This window comes from Topomyia yanbarensis, chromosome 2 (assembly GCF_030247195.1).
Source record: "Topomyia yanbarensis strain Yona2022 chromosome 2, ASM3024719v1, whole genome shotgun sequence".
Taxonomy (NCBI): Eukaryota; Metazoa; Arthropoda; class Insecta; order Diptera; family Culicidae; genus Topomyia; species Topomyia yanbarensis.
Window position 1 is genome coordinate 440164618 of NC_080671.1, and position 14459 is coordinate 440179076.

At 38.6% G+C, this 14459-nt stretch overlaps 1 protein-coding gene across 7 annotated transcripts in view; it reads right to left on the reverse strand.

Annotated features, from left to right (window-relative positions):
* LOC131685589 (FERM, ARHGEF and pleckstrin domain-containing protein 2) overlaps positions 1-14459 on the reverse strand; it is a 261738-nt gene that overhangs the window by 187105 nt on the left and 60174 nt on the right. Inside the window, exon 2 of one of the 7 annotated variants that reach the window (XM_058969435.1) lies at positions 13137-13174. The exons of the other annotated variants lie outside the window; for them this stretch is intronic. The gene's annotated coding sequence lies outside the window, so the exon portion shown is untranslated. The remainder of the gene's footprint in view (positions 1-13136; positions 13175-14459) is intronic. 7 annotated transcript variants of the gene reach the window in all.

The window sequence follows — 14459 nt, forward strand, 5'->3', positions numbered from 1 at the left end:
TTTGATGTAGAACTCGGTTCAATGGAGATGGAGAATTGTGATCAAAGCGCATTTTTATATGTTCTTGAATGTAAATTCAAGTGAATTGTGACGCTCCTTTTATGTGCATCTTGCGAGATGTAAATATTTTTAAGTGTTTATTCAAACAACTGCACCATACTTTTAGCGTTTGGTTTGAAGTTTAATCCACGATGTTTCTCGAAATTTAGAAGCCCTGATGTGTTTTGTTCGTTTGTTATGGTCGTTTAAGTGAAAAAAGTGATGTCTCATATTTATAAGTTCACCTTACTTTTTTACCTTTCTCATATAGAAATGTTACGCAATCACTCCGAACATCGTCAACCTAATCCCGGTCTAATTTTTTGACTAATATAGGTTTTCTGTATTTTAACAGAGGCGTAGTTCGGGGCATGCGGTGAGGGGTTACCACCACCCTCCCCTCCCCCATCACACACCACCATTTTCTAAACCCACCCTTCCTCATCATTACATGTAAATCATGTACTAGGCATCATGAGCCAATTCACGAATACAAGACTAATATTTTATGATTTCGTGAACTATTTCAGAAAATGAACGTGAGTTGTGACTTATACTAGGTGTCATGAGTTCCCGAATAGTTGAATTATATTTCATGAACTATTTCACGAGCACGTATATTGAATCGTGACATATATTATGAATCATAAACCAGTTCATCAATACATGAATAATCTTTGATGATTTTGTAAACTATTTCACGAGCACGGATCGTACCTAATATATTAGAGATAATAAATTAGTTCACGAGAATTGAATGGATTCATGAATAAAGTTTTGAATTTCGTGAAATAGTTCACGAGAAATATCCAGAATATTTTGATTTTGTGATCTAAAGCTCTTACATCTATGAAAATCATCGTGAGTCAACCTTTGGTTTTATGAATAATGTTTATAAAGTTGTGGACTAGTTCGCGTACTGAAAATCGCATTAGAAATCACTTGGCGGAAACCATGTCTGAAGTACACAAAACAAAAACAAATAGTTCCACCAAAATAAGCGTTATGCGGGCGTTACTGAAGGGAAATTGAACACAATTATAAAGCATGATTTTTGTTCATGGTCCTGTTTTCAGAACGTAAAAACGTTATTGTTCCAGGATTCATGGCACTTTATTCACGATTTTGGGAACAATTTTTTTCCGTGTAGTTTGGATAAATGAGAAAGGCACAATTGCACCATTAGGTGGATTAAAACAGGTTTTCTTTTATAAAATGTGGAGTTAGAGTAAGTTGGCGGTAACGCATGCGGGGCAGGTTGGCGGTGCTATTCACAGTGCATAGATGGGCCGGGTTAAGTTGGCGGGTTTCGCGTCACATATTTATGTCAAAAAATTAAAACAATGCAGCAAAAGCTTTGATAACATACTGGGGTTTATCCAAAAGTCTACCCTTTATGCAACGTGTTCTATTTTGTATGATCCATCGAAATCAAAAAGATTAAAAGTGAAAAAAACACCGTCAACTAGCCCGAGCTTCCCTATTGCACCCTCTCGCACAAAAAATGGTTCACCACAATTTTTTGCGCATTTTTCCGATTCGGCTTTCTCATCAGCAAACCTCAACTTCTGTGCTTGCCTTCCGAGACATCAAACGGAACAAGTCAGTCGTTTATGATTATGCAAGCCTAACTAGTAATATAGTAAAAAGATATAATAACTAGTACCAGTTTTAGTGTTAATTTAATTTAGCATTCAACTGGCACCAAGATAGTGCCAGTTACTGATGCGAATTAGAAACTTTAATATTCGAATCAATACAACGCCGAAAATATACACTCCAGTTGAGCAAAAATATTTTTGACTAACATCACACATATTGCTCGTGGTATAGGTAGGTGCTCCGATTACACGAAGCGAACACGAGATCTTACAAAACTGCGGCACCTACATACACCCCATTTTCATTAAGAACTGCACCTAGATGATAATGAAAGGAAGCACTCACTTAACTACAATGTCAAACAGCGACACAGCATGTATGTATGTAGCACACGTTTGATATCACTTGAACCGGACAGATAAACTTAAACTCACGCAGTTTGCAGGAGTGCAGCAGAGAAGAAGCCCGGTATAATCAGCTTATGACGTTCAAGTCGATCGCCAGTTTGGAGCGAGGGATAGATGACTTTTCTACAAATTCCAAAAATAGGGTATGTTAGAATGATACGAACATGAGCTACTTCAACCAGCTGCTAATGATAATTCCACGTTTTATCGGGTTCGACTTAATTAGTCCGAAATCGTTTGGCAATTATCGTCAAGGCGAAAGATAAATTTTCCACTCGAGCCTCTTTGTATTCGCTGATACCTATTAGTCAGTGGAGATATAAAACATTAAACAGTATTCCACCAACAGAAAACTGCGTTTCGCGAAATCCACAAGTCGCTCGCGGCCTGAGGCCAAGTGATTGACTTTAATTGATATCAATTGCACTCGCGAAGAAATGCAGGCATACTGAGTTAGCGAAAGGCAAAAGAATTTTGAAAGGCTATAGGCAATTCATCGCGGCCGAACTATACAATGGAAGATTTATTGGCCCGGATCATATTCGAGCTGAGCGATGTACAGAAACTGCGGTTGATTAAACGATTGTCATTCATTAAACTTGTAGGGAGAAAATTGGGGTTGCTGAACTACCAACATGTAATGAATGCTAGAAACAATCAACTACTAAGTTTATTATTTGCAAGTAGCAAATCTGAGCGTTTAGTCAAATTTACTATTCATTTAAGCGGTGAATTACGATAACAAAATAGAAATGATTTGATTCGTCTTTCGCCCATTTCACTACCAGAACCAACCTAGTCGCCCAATTCTGGTCTGATTGTGCAGCTCATTTCCATGCCACAATGTTTGTTCGTCCATCGAGAGCGAGAATACGCTAATGCAAAGTTGATCAACCGTTTATTTCCACACTTCGCTGTGCCTCTCCTCCTGCATACATGAGTAGGGGGGGGGGGGGGGGGGGGGCTTACATATGATAAATATAAAATTTCGCGAGAAAAGATCTTCTCTATCCTTCCGACACCCTTGCACCAGCCACACATTGACTCGATTCGGCAACAACGCCGTGACGGGCGGTGGCGGAAGGTGGGTAGTTCAAGTGGCTGTGGCCTTGTGGGCAGAACATGCTTCACCTTCCACAGAGCAACATCGCATCGGTCGGGTCCAAGGGGCGATTCTCCTCTCTCTGGGGTTCATGGAACACGATGGGTTATTCATGTCTGTGCTGCATAGGAATAAGACGCGGCAGAATCCATTATATGGATACGTACAGTGGCGGACAAAATTATAGGAACACACTATAAAAATGTAAGGTTCTACAGTTTTATTAGTTTATCGTTAAATATCGAAACGTTTGTTCGCAAATCAATTCATTGCTTTTCATTAGTAACATTTAACTAGAACGTATCAATTATCATAACATAAAAATTCAATTTTTATTTAACGGTTTCGGCGATTTAGTCAAATAATGCAGCACAAACGACGTATGCTTATGTTATCTAATCCAAGCCGTAAAAATATTCTGAAACAGTCGACATATTACAATTTAATTAAATTATAGCTGAACAAAAAGATATGACCACCCAACTACAGTACTCTCAAAAAGGCATTCAACCATCACTTTGTTTTACTTTAAAATTTATTGTCAACATTGAGTGAGCCGAAATGTTATATGTACCAATTGAAATGTCATTCCAGGCTTTCTATATTTTTCTTACAAATTTTCTTTGTTTCGGGACATTCATGATTTCCAGAAGTGTACTCTGAACAGTTCTGGGTTAAAACTAAGAATTTAAGCCCATCCCTGATCTTCCATACCGGTTGGAATGGATTCATATTGGAAAGACGTTTGATGTAACCAGCATCCCCATAGAGGTGGTTTTCATTAGTTACACTGGTTTTTTAATACATAAGGGCCATTGAAATTTGTCACGAGTGAAGTCCCGCAAGCATAAAAGTTCTGCTTACTGAAGAGAAACAAAACGAAATCGAAAACTAGTTTCGGTTAGCAAGCCAATGCGTAGCACTATGTTGTATTTCTCACTAGACAGATAATGAGCTCAATACCTAACATTGGTAAAACAAGAAATTTGGGTTTCGATTTCGTCTCATCGTCTGTAAATACGCGGCTCAAATCATGTTGTTTGCTCGTTGTTGCACAATTATTTGCTGGTAAAGACCAGAAGTGTTGCCATTTTTGAATATACCGTCTGATATTGATGAAACGAAGTTAAAACAGAAATTCGTCAACTTACTGATGTGCGATGTTTTGCCCATCGGACACAACATATTTTTTTTTTTTCCGTACGTTTATTTGACACGGCATTTGCATAAGCTTTTTACGCCAGTTTCTTTTTTTACATAGCACGTTACAAAAATCCTTAAGACTAATTTTAACTATACTAGTAATTTGTCTAAAACTAACACTGAAATCACTTTATTGTTTGCTTTTTTCCTTATTTCATAATGATCTAGTATTTTTTGTATTTATTTACTTTTTTTCTGTTATTGTCTAAATTTAAAAACTGAATATTCTAGGACACTTTAATTGGTGAATGATTAGCCTTGGATGAGAGTATGAGGAGATGAATTTAATTAAATTTTGACAGACGCTGTTTTTAGAAAATGATAGATAAGTTCCATGTATAGAGGATCGCGATACGCCAGGATGTCTCTAACAGGAACATGGATTGGTCTTCCTCGGACTTGTAAAGAATCTACTAATTGTGATCTGGCTTCACGATATTCAGTGCAGGACCAAACAACATGCTCAATGTCATGGTAACCCTCTCCACAAGCACAATGATTACCCTCAGCGAGCCCAATACGACGGAGATGCGCATCTAAAGTATAATGATTGGACATGAGTCTTGACATCACACGGATGAAGTCCCGACTTACATCCAATCCTTTGAACCATGCCTTCGTTGATACTTTAGGGATAATTGAGTGTAGCCATCGTCCCATATCTCCATTGTCCCAAGATGTTTGCCAACTAGCAAGTGTCCTCTGTCGAGAAGCGCTATAAAATTCATTGTAAGCGATGGGTCTTTCATATATTTCACCATCTAGTGCACCAATCTTGGCTAAATTATCAGCTTTCTCATTTCCCGCAATAGAGCAATGGGCGGGGAGCCACACTAGGGTAAATTTATAACATTTTCTTGTTAGGTTACTCAGAGATTCTCGTATCTTCCCCAAAAAGAATGGATCTTGATTATCAATCCTCTTTGAGCGTAGAGCTGCAATTGTGCTGAGACTATCAGTGAGGATAAAGTAATGGTTCGGGGGTAAAGTATTAATTATTTGCAAACTATAGTGAACTGCTGGTAATTCCGCTATATAAACAGAGGCGGGTTCTGCAAGTTTGAGAGAAATTGAAAAATTATTGTTGAAAATACCGAAACCAGTGGCCTCACTGATTCGTGACCCATCAGTGTAAAACATTTTAAGGCAGTCTATGTGTTGATATTTACTTGTGAATATTTTAGGGATCTCCCGCGAGCGTAGATGATCCGGAATTCCACGAATCTCTGCTTGCATGGACGTGTCGAAGAATAAAGTGGATTCAGGAGTATCTAGTATATTGACGTATGTGGGAACATACCTAGCAGGCGTTATTTCTTGTGACATGTGATTGAAATACACTGTCATGAATCTGGTTTGGGGTTGGAGCTCAACAAGTCTTTCAAAATTTTCAATTACCAGTGGGTTCATAACCTCACATCGAATAAGTAAACGAGAGGAGAGATCCCAGAATCGGTCTTTTAAAGGAAGAACTCCCGCTAGTACTTCAAGACTCATCGTATGGGCCGACTGCATGCAACCTAGGGCAATTCGTAAACAACGATACTGTATCCGTTCCAGTTTAATAATGTGAGTGTTCGCAGCTGAACGGAAACAGAAGCACCCATATTCCATTACTGAAAGTATTGTTGTTTGATACAATCTTATCATATCACTTGGATGAGAACCCCACCATGATCCAGTTATTGTTCGCAGAAAATTTATCCTTTGTTGGCATTTCGTTATTAGATATCCCCATGTGCCTTTAGAATCGAACCAAATTCCAAGGTATTTAAAAGTCAGGACTTGGGCTATCGTTCTACTAACCAACTGGAGCTGAAGCTGAGCCGGATCACGCTTCCTTGAGAAAACGACCAACTCTGTTTTCTCCGTAGAGAAATCGATGCCCAGCTTTAAAGCCCAAATTGATAAATTATCCAAGCTATCTTGCAATGGTTGTTGTAAATTTATAGCTTTTGGTCCTGTAACAGAAACCACCCCATCATCTGCAAGTTGTCTTAAAGTGCATGGGCTGACAATACAATTATCAATGTCATTCACGTAAAAATTATAGAGAAGGGGGCTTAGACAAGAGCCTTGTGGGAGGCCCATGTAACTTATTCTGAGTGTCGCCAAATCGCCATATGAAAAATGCATGTGCTTTTCTGACAATAAATTGTAAAGATAATTATTTAATATCGGTGAAAGACCACATTGATGTAGCTTCTCCGAGAGAACATCAATGGAGACTGAGTCGAATGCTCCTTTTATGTCTAAGAACGCAGACGCCATTTGTTCTTTTTTTGCGTAAGCGAGTTGGATTTCTGACGAAAGTAGCGCCAGGCAATCATTCGTTCCCTTTCCTCTCCGAAAACCAAACTGGGTATCTGAGAGCAAGCCGTTCGCCTCAACCCAATTGTCGAGACGTCGTAGGATAATTTTTTCCAACAATTTCCTGATGCAGGATAGCATTGCAATCGGTCGATACGAGTTATGATCGGAGGCTGGTTTTCCCGGTTTTGGAATGGCGATAACTCTCACTTGTCTCCAGTCACGCGGGACAATATTCTGCTCAAGAAACTTGTTGAATAAATTCAACAAGCGTCTTTTTGCTAGGTCAGGCAGATTCTTCACCAAGTTGAATTTAATTCTGTCTAGTCCCGGAGCATTATTGTTGCATGAGAGGAGTGCAATTGAAAATTCCATCATTGTCAAAGGCGAATCTATGAAATCGTTACTTGTGGGAGCATCGCGAATGATTTTCTGCGCAGGAGCAGAATCTGGACAAATTTTCTTGGCAAAATTAAATATCCAACGATTCGAAAAATCTTCGCTTTCATTAGTCACGTTACGATTTCTCATTCTTCTGGCTGTGTTCCAAAGAGTACTCATTGATGTTTCTCTTGACAAGCCATCAACGAAGCGTCTCCAATAACTAGACTTTTTGGCACGACGGAGACTGTCAAATTTGTTTTGCAAAATGAAATAATTTTCAAAGTTCTCACGTATACCCCCTTTCTGTTTCATAATTTCTTTGTAGGCAACTTTTTTAGCTTCATATCCATCAGAGCACTTTTTGTCCCACCAAGGATTAGGGGGCCGTCTATTTATTGTCATTCCAGGATTGCATTTCGTTTGGGCTTGTTCTGCTGCTTCAATAATTAAACCCGCTAGGAATTCATATTCTTCGGTAGGGGGTAGCTCTTCTGTCGAAGCAAGAGAAGTGGAGATTAATGTTTCGTATGTTTTCCAATCAATATTTCGTGTTAAGTCATAAGGAACATTGATTGAATTCGTAAGGCCTAATTCACTGTTAATTGAAACAACGATTGGCAAATGATCGCTACCGTGAGGATCAGGTACAACCTTCCACGTGCAATCTAACCGAAGTGATGTCGAGCACAGAGATAGATCTAATGCACTTGGACGTGCAGGAGGTCTGGGGATGCGTGTTGTTTCGCCAGTATTTAAAACTGTCATATTAAATTCGTCACAAACATTGTATATCAAAGAGGATCGATTATCATTGTAGAGGGAACCCCACAATACTCCGTGCGAGTTGAAGTCTCCCAGTATCAGACGCGGAGCAGCCATGGATTCCACTACCTCGAAAATTTGACGTTGTCCAATTTGAACTTTGGGAGGTATATATATAGAAGCGATAGACATGTCTTTGCCTTTAATATTCGTTTGGACTGCTACAGCCTCAATGCCAGCAATAATGGGGATGGTAATTCTATAGAAAGAATAGCACTTTTTAATTCCTAGAAGCACTCCTCCATATGGGGTGTCTCGGTCTAGGCGAATAATGTTGAAATCATTTAAGTTGAAATTAATGTTTGAGGTAAGCCATGTTTCACATAGAGCAAAAGCATCGCATTTTAAATTATGCAGTAAAATTTTTAAAGAATCAATTTTTGGTATGATACTTCTGCAATTCCACTGTAAAACAGTGATGGAGTCTTTCACCTTAGGAGTTGAATTAACCATTGAAGGATATAATTGCTGCAAGGATGGGCCATTGGACACAACATATTTTGACTCTTAGGGAGAAATACAGAATAGTATTGAAAAACATATTTATAGGAGTCGAGAAATTTCTTACCATGATTTTATTCTTTCGCGGGTTCAAATAAAATTCGTGAAAAATGCTATTAATTCAGTTTTCGATGATTTTGCAAATAGAGAATTCTTACAATACCAATTTTTTTGACATTAAAAATGTCTTACTCCACTATCTGGGGCTGTGTGTCATTCTAAATTTTGAAAATCTCCAATGTAACGAAACTATGTAAGGTTTGTACGGTTATAACTTCACAATTAGTTGATGGATTTCAATAATTTATACACCAATCGATTCAGAAACACCTGACTTGAATACAGTTTCTAATAAGTTTGATGCACTATTTGAGTATTCTATTGAAAATCGGCTGAATTGAAATTGAAAAATTTCGCGAAAAAGGGGGAAATGTGCGAACACGAGGTGGCTATTCCGAGCAGAGCCGCCAATACAAAGCATTTAAGAGGTCAATCAAACAAGGAAAAGTTATAAATATATGTGCTGAATTTCCTTTTTGCCTTATCATTCGATACTTGATGGTCGACGAGTAGTGTACGGACGATTCTCATAAACAAACGGCCAATAATTGCCGCTGTACTGTACTGAACAAACAGATTCTTGGTTTGGGAAATAATCATAACAATTGTGTAGCAGATTCCGTAGAGGATACGATTACCGTAAATTTTGATGGAAATGATTTTGTAAAAGCATTAATTAGCCGTGCTTTAATTGGTGGTTTACTTGTTAGCGCCGCCTTTTTGACGATGAACCACATCTAAGATAGGTAAAACGAATTGTCTATTGGGAAATGTTTTCAGTGTGCATTTGATCATTGTTGAAATCAGTTCGCTTGTCGCCGGCTACCCGCTTCGTTAGTTCCTGGAAGGAATACTCCCCGTTAGCAGCAGCAAACAAAGGCGCTCTCAAAATTGCCTCCATCACTAGACGTGTACGGAAGACGCATTATTATTGGCAAGGAAACGGCGAAATAACATTCACAACAAACGGTCCTTATTAGGATCACAAAATCGTTCTCAGAAGAATTACAATTGAAGTTTCCATTTCGTGCTTTAGAAAATAACTTCCCTCTTATCGGGTTAGTTATTTTCTATAATATCCGAAAAATGTAAAATAAAACAAATAAACTGACCAGTTGGACGGAAGCAAGAAAATACCTACAAAAATTTGAATCAGAAAAGTGACATTGACGGAAAAATGCTTCGATCGTTTTTATGTGTTTGGCAACTGAAATTGCCGATTGGTTTTCCAACGTCAATTATTTGCGCGGTGCTGTACGGAACAAACAGATTTTTGCGCGATTTGTCGGGAAATAATCAAAACAATTGTGTAGTAGATTCCGTAGAGGATACAATTTGTTACCTTTTGTGTGTAGTCTTAAATAAGTCGATGGCATTACAGGATGTATCACGAATGATATGGCTGGCTCACAAAAATGGTCGCATATTTAATGTCATCGTGGTCGTGTCTTGTACACAACCCTTTAATTTTTTTTCGAGAGTTGTCCTACTGGAGCTGTAGAGCTAGGTTCTCGGAAGGGATCCCCGTCAGAATCACATACTACAGTTTGCAGACGAGACAGGCAATGTCGCCCACTAAAACACTGCATTAGGCCAATTGTAGCGGGCCGTGATTCTGAATGTGATATTTATTGTACGGTTCAGGTATGTGCGGGCGTAGGGACTCGCGATCGCGTGTATCATTTCGAAGAGATCGAGCATTTGTAGTTAACGTCTTCGATCGCGTGTGCGTTTGTATGTCGCGTGTGCTAACGTGTATATAACTTCGCGTGTATAAATTCTATTTTATAAGCGTCTGTCTTTCGCATATTCGCGTGTGTTCTTGGATAATCGCGCGAGGACCGTGAGTCTAATACTTTATTTTTGGTGTACTGATAAGATGCTAAAAGAGTGTGAGATCCTCAACATCACTAGAGTGCCCGGTGATGTCGCCATGGAGCGTGTTGTCTAGTGGATATGTGCTTTATTTTTTTTTTTGGTCCTACTGAATGTATGGACCTAAGTTATTAGGACAGAGAGTAATGGTTTCCGGACGTGACCGATTCATGAGCGCACGAAAGCGGACGTTTGTAGGTTCGTGTTTGAGACAGCGTTTGAAACTTCCTGAGTGCTAAAACGTTCTCCTTATTACTGGGGTGTTATTAAGTCGCGATCGCGAACGTAGGTGTGTGTTGTTAATCGCGAAGGGCTTAAGCGTTCGTACGTTAACGTATTTGTTACGTGTGCTCGCGTTCATGTGACTTCGCGTGTACAAGACTGAATTTTGTAACCGTGTGGCATTTCCTATATACGCGTGCGTTCTTGGATGGTCACGCGGACCTTCATTCTGATAGTTAGTTTTTGGTGTACAATTCACATTCTGACAGGGAGTAAGTTATATCACTAGAGTCCTCGGTCATGTCGCCATGTAACTTGGTGTCCAGTGGATATGAGAGCTTTCTTTTTTTAATTGATCCAATTGAAGGCGTGGACCTAGTCTGCTGATATCAATGATAGAAACAACAACGGAAGTGACCGATTCATGATCGTGCGAGTGCGGGAGTTTTTAGGTTCACGCTTGAGACCGCGTTTGAAAATTTATAGGAGCTGAGACATTCACTTTATCACTGGGATGCCATCATGTTTACTAGATCGCGGGTGTAGATGCCGGGGATGATCGCGAAGGGTTCAAGCATTTGTATATTGACGTGTTTGTCACGTGTATGTGACTTCGCGTGTATAACTTCGATTTTATAATGACTTAGTGTGTATTTTTGTTTGATCGCGCGCGGACCATGAATCTGAAGCTTAATTTTTAGTGTATGGTACAGATGGTAGTCCGTTTCCCCATATCACTTGAGTTCCAGGTCATGTCACCATGGAACGTGTTGTTTAGTGAATATGAGCGTCACTTTTTGATTGGTTCAACTGAGGGCATTAGTCCATACTGGTAAAATTTTCGGACGTGACCGTTTCATGATCGCGCGAGTGGTGGGTTAATGTTTGAGACCGCGTTTGGAAGTTTAAAGATGCCACGATTACTTAACTACCGGGGTGTTTTCATGTAGGCGTAATCGCGGGCGTAGGTATTGGATTATTGCAATTGCATGGTCGCGTTTGTGGCCAGGTTCGTGTTATCGCGAAGGTCACGAGCGTTTGTACCTATATGAGTATTGGTAGCGTATAGTAGAGATATACTAATAAAAGGAATCGTAACATGTCGAATAAAGAAAAAAAGATGAAAGAGCTTGACTAGAAGTGTAGAAATTGAACAATACTATTTTGGTATACATAAATAATGGAAAATCAAACTAATAGATGTACAAAAGAAACAGACTAATGAAGTAGAACAGAAAAACATATGTAACATGCAATCAAACTCGTCTAAATGCAGCAAATGTTGTATATTCATCATTAACGACAATGCATGCTGTTAGACTTTCATCATGCTATGCGTCGGTAAGTTAATTTTACCCTAATTTATCCAACCCGATTTTTCCGAATGAATAGAATCAAATGCGCAGATTGATCACCAGAAGTATTAGCCTCTATTCTATCATATACGTCAGTTCTGCATCCATTCCCTGACCCAACTGTCACAAATACTCATACGAATACATACATAGATAGACATACGACTAGCACATAACAGTTCTACACTAGTACGAAAAACTACGATTATCACAAAGTTAGAACTAATAGTTTTCTACTTATTCTACTTTATTAAATTAATTTAATTATTAAATTAATTTAATTAATTGGTATATGCACGATGACGAAGTCGACCGATAAATGGACACACAATGACTCCCTCCGTGAGCCCCGTCCACGAATACCACCAATAGAACAATATTTGCAAACATGGCACACAGCAAAAGTCAATCTACGTCGATCCGCCAGTCGGCCACGACCAAGGATGCAAAATGCCTACCTTTTCTGCGGCTGTAATTTTTCTGCCTACATTCTCATTTCTCTTTTGACGCTACTGCCGTTCGCTTGTGCAGGACGTTCAGCGTTGTACGGCAGTCTGTAAGCAAAGCAGTAACATGACAAAAAATACTGCCCATTGTACAGCCACCAGACGCGAGCGGTACAGCTTCTCTTTCCTTATTTTACACTTTTTAATACTTTTAATCTATTAAATATTTTTGATAAAAAACGAAGACAATGAATGCGGTTCGATTACGCCACGACCGGCATTAAAGTTTTCGTGTGCGGGCCTCTCCCTTTGACTATACAAAGAAAAGTGTACAAAGCGAGGGAACAAACTTAACTACGCCACACTCTCACCGAGCAGTCGGAGTACAGTAGCAAAACAAAAATGTATTCTACTGCTGTACGGGAAAATGTACTCGGTTTGGCTACTGTTCTGGCAAGAGCTGTAGTGATGCGTCGCTGTAGCGGGCTGTACGGCTTATACAAATGTAAATATACCGAAAAAATGTAGTTTACCGGTACCTTTGGCATCACTGGCCACGACACCATAGACCAGTGGTTTAGCGTTGGTATGTGCAGGTGCAGAGTATGAAGCAACATATAACATAAAAAGGCACATAAGCCCTCTCGGTTTCCTCGATGCGCCACTATCGAGGCGTAATGCAATACCCATCTTAAAGCAATTGATGCTTGATGATGTTTGCAATACCGTCAAACCCCTAAACCCTGGGGAGGGAGAATTCTTACAATACCAAATTACAATCGAAATACACAAATAAAAAAATACTCACGTATTAGTATTTATTGAAAAGTCAGTCGTAACACGTACCTGAAACGGAAGAAAAAACATGTGATCAAATATTTGTTTTGCGATTTTCGGGACTAAATCCGAGATTTGTTCAGATCCTAACACGAATATCAGTTACCTCGTGCTTCAAGTTTGATGGGACTTCTCAAATAATAATACGCATTAGGTTCTTGCACTGTATTAGTTATAAATTAGCACCATTTTTGTAAAAATCCTCTTTATGAATTCACATTGCATTCGAGCTCTACATTAGCAATATACGCAAAAAATAGCATTAATTGCTACTCTATACAGTTATATAAAACTTATATAACGCACACAAGCCTTGAGGAGTATTCATGCCATATATGCTTTACATATGCATTTAATGCTGTTATATAGCAAAATTTCAGCCAATATACTGCTAATATAATGCTGTGGTATTTTACGACATACATCTGCTCTTTAGTATTATATTCGATATTTTCCATTTTACTCGAACATATCCATTCGTTGTTACGGTTGTTACGCGGATTTGGCGCGAATTCAATTTTGGACATATTTTCAGTTCTATCAGAATCTACCCAACATGCTCATTAACCAATTTTGTTCACGATAAATATATGCTATTATAATATGAACAATGTTTCAGTAATAACTTTTGAAAATAAAATTCATTTGAAAATGTTGATACATGAATGACAATACAGTAATGTTTCGATTATATCACTATGCGTTTATATCAATACTCGTTTATATCACCCTCGATTATATCACGGTTTTGTCTCGATTATATCACGCTTTTTCAAAAACGGACAAGACACACTACGTTTTGATCCAATTAAGCCACATGTTGTGTCCTGGTACTTTCAGGATTTTTTTACAATTTATTTGCTTATTTACATGTAGGGTAATGAGCCTATTATTGGCTTTCGGATTATATATGATGAGGTCGGTCAAAAAATCGATCTTTTATATTCGTTTATCTTAAAGTACAGATTCTTAAGAAAGTATCTGAAAATCGGTATGTTTATAGATGTTTAAGCAGTAGAAGCAAAGTTGTAGCGCAGTTCCTTTACGTGAGCGTGGCGCGAAACTTCAAACGTGAATAATCTCGAAATCATGTTTTACCAAAAACTTTGTTGCAGTGAATAGGATTGCCAAAATATCTATCGGCCGATTCCAATTTTAGTTTTAAATTCTTCGTAACTTATTTGTCGTGTCCTCAAGGGGCCGTCTGGTATAATGAGTAAACAAATTGACTTCTTTTTATTCACTTAATTGTTATCCACAAGAAAATCTACCAAAAATTATAAGAAAACCAAAA